The following is a 6,377-nucleotide window of genomic DNA, read 5'->3' as shown; positions in this document are numbered from 1 at the left end:
CTCTCCTCTCTTCCTCTTCCTCTCCTCTCCTCTCCTCTCTCCCTCCTCCTCTCCTCTCTTCTCTCCTCTCTTCCTCTTCCTCTCCTCTCTTCTCTCCCTCTTCCTCCTCCTCTCCTCTCTCCTCTCCACTGTTTCTCTTCCTCCTTCTCTCATGTCTCCTCTCTCCTCTCCACTCTCCTCTCTCCCTCCTCTCTCTCCTCCTCTCCTCTCCTCTCCTCTCCTCTCTTCCTCTTCCTCTCCTCTCCTCTCTCCCTCCTCCTCTCCTCTCTTCTCTCCTCTCTTCCTCTTCCTCTCCTCTCTTCTCTCCCTCTCCCTCCTCCTCTCCTCTCTTCTCTCCTCTCTTCCTCTTCCTCTCCTCTCTTCTCTCCCTCTTCCTCCTCCTCTCCTCTCTCCTCTCTACTGTTTCTCTTCCTCCTTCTCTCATGTCTCCTCTCTCCCTCCTCCTCTCCTCTCTCCTCTCCTCTCCTCTCCTCTCTTCCTCTTCCTCTCCTCTCCTCTCTCCCTCCTCCTCTCCTCTCTTCTCTCCTCTCTTCCTCTTCCTCTCCTCTCTTCTCTCCCTCTTCCTCCTCCTCTCCTCTCTCCTCTCCACTCTTTCTCTTCCTCCTTCTCTCCTCTCTCCCCCCCTTCCGTTTCCGGTGAGCGTGAGTGGCGCGGAGTTTTGAATCGGTTTCTGTCCCTGTTCACAGTTTCAGCTTTCCTTGCTGCATGATCAGGTAAGGTAATTTGACACTTTAGTTGCGAAGGGGCCAGGCGCTCTGCTCGGTGTCTGTCAGGAGGAATGGCGTCTCCCTCCGTCCATTCGGCAGGGAGTCCGGATAGGCCCGCCGGACGGCACCGTCAGCGTGGAGCAGGTTCTGCTGGCTGTCGGTGAGCAGGTCGGACATGACAAACTAGCTTATGCGTCGCGAATGCCCAAAGCGGTGTTTTGTTTTTTTAAGATGAGCCACATGTTCACCAGCTGATAGAAAGCGGAGTGTTTATCTTTATTTTATCTTTTTGTACAGGTGTCCCCGCTGTCTGTTCCCTCTACGCCGTTTATCTCTAACGAGCAATTGGAGAGCCAGTGGCTTTAAAACAGTCAGCCTGGGATGCTGAGATCCCAAACTGAAGCATGTGCAGTCTCTGAGGCGGCAGATATTCATGTTCCTGGGCTCACCTGCACAGAGCAAAGCAGGTGATGGTTCATATATGGTGTATGCCAACTCGAGGTGCTTTGAGTGTGGAGATGTGGTATCCGGGGGTGGCGGTCCCGGCGCCCTACATGGGGCTCATGGCGGGCAGAGGCCTGAAGGCAGATTTCTGTATTGCAGCAGTTGAATCTAGTGGTGAGAAGAACAGAAACAGCTTGTGACCGCAGAAAACCTGAACAGTGTGCAGTCCACAGACATTTCATTAAGGAATGTGGAGAAAACAGCTTCCACTGGTGTTGGATGCGGTTAACAGCCAGGCACCATGTGAGGAAGACGCGTCAGATACAGTATCTGTATCAGACTTTTCCAATAGGAGCACAGAGCTGGAAGAGATAATCAATTTCTGGATGAAACTTATAAAACATCTGTTAAAGTGAGTGACTACTTTGAGGACACTGATAAGTTTGTAAGATCTGTTGCAACACTGAAAAGACTGGTTGGCCTTGACCTCCTCGATGAAAAGAAACGTTTCCGTCTCAAAAAACACACAACAACTTTGAGAAAAGCAGCAAAAAGCAATCCTGTTAGGAAAGTAAGGATGTAACATGGTCATGCATCATCACAAGGTGTTTTCCTCTTTTTACTTCCCTCGTCTTGTTTCTTTCTCTTTTTTAACCTTTGTTCCTACAGGAAACACATACTACTGTAGCAGATGAGACGGAATGGGGCTTATGGTGGGAAGGCTTGTGTTTCCTCAACCACGGCACAAATTTCAGCGCAGGAGTAGCTATCTTGTTTAAACATGCAGCAAATACAACAATTTTATCCTCCACTGAGGTAGTTAAGGGTCGTCTACTGATTGTCAGAGCAGAAATACATAGTTCTGTGTTCTGTGTTCTGCTTTGTTTGCATATATGCCCCAAATCAGGGAAGAGAAAGATTCTGACTCTTTAACTTACTAAAAAATGAACTCAAGAATTATCTTCAGGATCAGCTTATCATTGGAGGAGATTTTAACTGCACTTTAGACTTTACTGTAGGAAGTAAGTGTGAGGAACACCACCCACAGTCAGCTCGGAGCCTTAAAACTACCATCACACATCTAGACCTAATAGATACACGGAGAGTTAAAAATCCACTATCTAGACAATACACACGAGTCAGGATGGGCAATAACAGAATGAATGCAGCTAGACTAGACAGGATTTACAGCGCAGAGTAATATCAGTCCAGCTGGTCAGTGCAGAGCTGATCCTCACAGCAGTGGAAAGGATCAGGTCTTACTGGTCCTTTAACAACAAACTTCTGCAGGACAGCATTTTTTGCCAAAACTTTGAACTATTCTGGAAGCAGTGGGGGGAAAAAAAAGAAGCTGGTTTTAGCTCCTTGATGATGTGGTGGGAAGTAGGAAAAGCACAAATTCATGTTTTTAGTTAACAATACATATCTCACATCTCACCACCAAGATCAAAGCTGCTATTAAGGAACTTGAAGAGGTCATTAAGAGCATGGAGGAGGGTCTACATGGAAATACCGATCCTACAACCAGCAATCTGCTTCAAGAGAAGAGATTGGCTCTGATCACCTTCCTGCAGGAGAGAGTGAACAGAGCTCTTGTCCGGTCTCGTTTCCTCCAGCTAAAGGATATGGATGGCCCAAGGAAGGAGATGGCCTGTCTCGAGCTCGAGTCACCACCAATCCTGAGGAGATGAGAAGACATGCAATGGATTTTTATTCCAGTCTCTTTGGTGCCGAGCAGTGCAGCATTGACTGCCGTGAGGAGCTGCTGGATGGGCTTCCAAAGCTCAGTGCGGAGGAGAATGCTGCCTTGGACTCTGCATTGACTTTAGAAGAATTGACAATTGCTGTTAATTAGATTTGGCCCAGACGGGCACCGGGTATTGATGGGCTTTCCACTGATTTTTATAAATGATTCTGGAGTATTCTCGGGCCGGATTTACACCTTGTGCTGCAGGAGTGTTGCAGGTGCAGTACTCACCTTGCTGCCTAAAAAAGGAACCTGGCCTTACTTGGCCTTACCTGGCCAGTTGCACTTCTTTGCACAGACCATAAGGTTCTCTCCAGAGCATTATCTAATAGACTAAAAATGTCTTGGAACAGTCTTCGTACAGAGAGGGATAAGGCAGGGGTGCCCGATTTCTGGGCAACTGTACAGCCTAGCCATTGAGCCTCTGCTGTGCATGTTGAGGAGCAAGCTCAGTGGTCTTTCACTAGCGGCACCTCTCAGTTTAGAACATCCTCCTACTGTTTCTGCATATGTAGATGACATTTATATTTTTATCTGTTGTCAGGAGGATGTGAAATGTCGACAGAACACCTTGCCACATTACGAGAAAGCCTCCTCTGGACGGGTAAATTGGGCCAAGAGTGAGGCTTTTCTTGTGGGCCCCTGGAGGGATAAGGTAACACCTAGCCTGCCTGGAGGACTCCAGTGGGGAAAAGAGGGGTTAAAAGTTTTGGGAGTGTTTCTGAGGACAGAGAGTTTCCAAGCAAAGAACTGGGAGGGAGTGAAGGAGAAAGTGTGCGCTGGGTCGTCTAAATGGAAATGGTTGCTACCGCAGTTGTCGTACAGGGGAAGAGTTTTGGTTGCCTCGGCTCTCTGGCAGAGACTCATTGCTCTAACACCACCAAGAGATTTGGTGGAAGATGTTCAAAGTACCATACTGCATTTTTTTCTGGTCAGGGAAGCATTGGCCCAGGGAAGCCATCCTCTACCTGGCTGTAGCTCAAGGGGGGCAAGGACTAATAAACACAGAGTCCAGGATTGCCTCTTTTAGACTCCAGACTGCACAAAGACTTCTTTACAACTGTGGCCCTGCATGGTGTTGCCTGGCAAGGCTGCTGTTGAGAAAAGCTGGGAAACTGGCAATGATAAACATCTTTTCCTCTTGCGCCTCAGGGATATGGACCTCACTGGGTTGACGCCATTTTACAGCTCTGTGTTGCAGGCATGGCAGATCTTTCAGTTTGCTCGTAAGGAGAGCGAGACTCCAGGCAGGTGGCTCTTTGAGGAGCCACTGTTTTTTAATTACTTTTTAGGAGTCCAAACATTGCAATCTGCCAGTCTGCGTGGTAATCTCAGAATGGCTGGGTGCACCAAACTAGGACATGAAGATGACTGCAGGATCTGTGGATGCTCTAAGGGAGAGGAGCAACATCACCTCAAAAAGGCTGATCAACAAAGTGGTGGAGGTCCAGATCTCCCTCCCCCTCTCTCCTCTCCCTCTCCCTCTTCCTCCCCCTCTCTCCTCTCCACTCTTCCTCCTCCTCTCTCCTCTCCCCCCCCCTCTCCCTCTCCTTCCCCCTCTCTCCTCTCCCTCTCCTCTTCCTCCCCTCTCTCCTCTCCCTCTCCCTCTTCCTCCCCCTCTCTCCTCTCCACTCTACCCTCCTCCTCTCTCCTCTCCCTCTCCTTCTTCCTCACTCCTCTCCCTCTCCCTCTTCCCCCCCTCTCTCCTCTCCCTCCTCCTCTCTCCTCTCCCTCTCCCACTTCCTCCACTTCTCTCCTCTCCCTCTCTCCTCTCCCTCCCCCTCTCTCCTCCCCCTCTCTCCTCTCTCCTCCCCCTCTCTCCTCTCCCTCTCCCTCTTCCCCCCCTCTCTCCTCTCCCTCCTCCTCTCTCCTCTCCCTCTCCCACTTCCTCCACTTCTCTCCTCTCCCCCCCCTCCTCTCCCTCTCCCTCTTCCTCCCTCTCCTCCTCTCCTCTCCCCCCTCTCTCTCCTCTCCTCTTCCTCTTCTCTCCTCTCCACTCTTCCTCCTCTTCTCTCCTCTCCACTCTTCCTCTCCCTCCTCCTCCTCCTCTCTCCTCTCCCCCCCTCTCCTCTCCCTCTCCCTCTTCCTCCCACTTCTCTCCTCTCCCTCTCCCTCTTTCTCCCCCTTACTCCTCTCCTCTCCCCCCCCCTCCTCTCCTCTCCCTCTTCCTCCTCTTCTCTCCTCTCCACTCTTCCTCTCCCTCTCCTCACTCCTCTCTCCTCTCCCTCCTGGTCTCTCCACTCTCCCTCTTCCTCCCCCTTACTCCTCTCCTCTCCCCCCCCCCCTCCTCTCCCTCTCCCTCTTCCTCCTCTTCTCTCCTCTCCACTCTTCCTTTCCCTCTCCCTCCTCCTCACTCCTCTCTCCTCTCCCTCCTGGTCTCTCCACTCTCCCTCTTCCTCCCACTCTCTCCTCTCCTCTCCCTCCTCCTCACTCCTCTCTCCTCTCCCTCCTGGTCTCTCCACTCTCCCTCTTCCTCCCACTCTCTCCTCTCCTCTCCCTCCTCCTCACTCCTCTCTCCTCTCCCTCCTGGTCTCTCCTCTCCACTCTTCCTCCTCCTCCTCACACCTGATCAGAAGAGGACAGTTGATGCCGTGCTGGGTAGCACGTGCCTGGCGCCACGCGCTGAGTTGATCGTGGCTTTTGGTCGTAGTAGCGCGGGAGCTCTGCAGCTGCAGGTCCGGTTCACTTCAGCGCAGATTCCAACAGCAGACTGAGACAGACGGATCCTAACTCCCAAGACAAAGAGAGGACGGACAGAGCTGCTGTCGGCCAGTATTCTCCGTGAAGGTAGACGGACTCTTCTTTTCCAGCTCACAGATTACACTCTGATTTATTAGTTGTTAGCGTGACTTGTGTTCGTTTTGCCTAAAACCACTTAGACTGAGCCTTCGGATGTAAAACAGAAATTTAGCTTGCTCTGATAATCTTTAGCGAAACCACATAAAGCTAATTTACTCATACATCTATTTGAAGAGTGAAGTTATAAACATATTATTGTGAAGCAGTCTGACTTTAGGTTACTTCATAAAGGTTTGTGTGGTGCGCTTAGAAACACGCGAAGCCGAAGTCGTTTTCTTATTCTGAGGCTTCTTATGAGAAGATATGAACACTGTTTGAGGAAAGAGGAAAATGTTGTGGAACGGTAGCACATTTTTTAGGATGAGGGGCAGAAATGGAGAAGGAGCTGTTGAAGATGTCTCCCTGTGTGTGGGCGACCAAGTTGTAGCCAAACGCACAGGGACGAGAAGAAGCCGAGATTAGAGTTACTCTCCTCCGGGTTCATGTTTAACAGCACGACGGACGGAATGAGACTTTGTTATTAACTCAGCGTGACACCGACTGTGACGGGCAGAGATGTGGGATTAAACGGCAGGAACAACACACAGCTGGCTCTCAATACACCAACACACGCTCCACTACATTTCACCCACAATCGCAGGCTCCATTTATTAAAAAAAAAAAAAAAAAAAAAAAAAAAA

The sequence above is a fragment of the Echeneis naucrates genome, chromosome 1, assembly GCF_900963305.1.
Source record: "Echeneis naucrates chromosome 1, fEcheNa1.1, whole genome shotgun sequence".
Lineage (NCBI taxonomy): Eukaryota > Metazoa > Chordata > Actinopteri > Carangiformes > Echeneidae > Echeneis > Echeneis naucrates.
The sequence above is the reverse complement of the archived record's forward strand: the minus strand, read 5'-3'. Positions refer to the sequence as shown.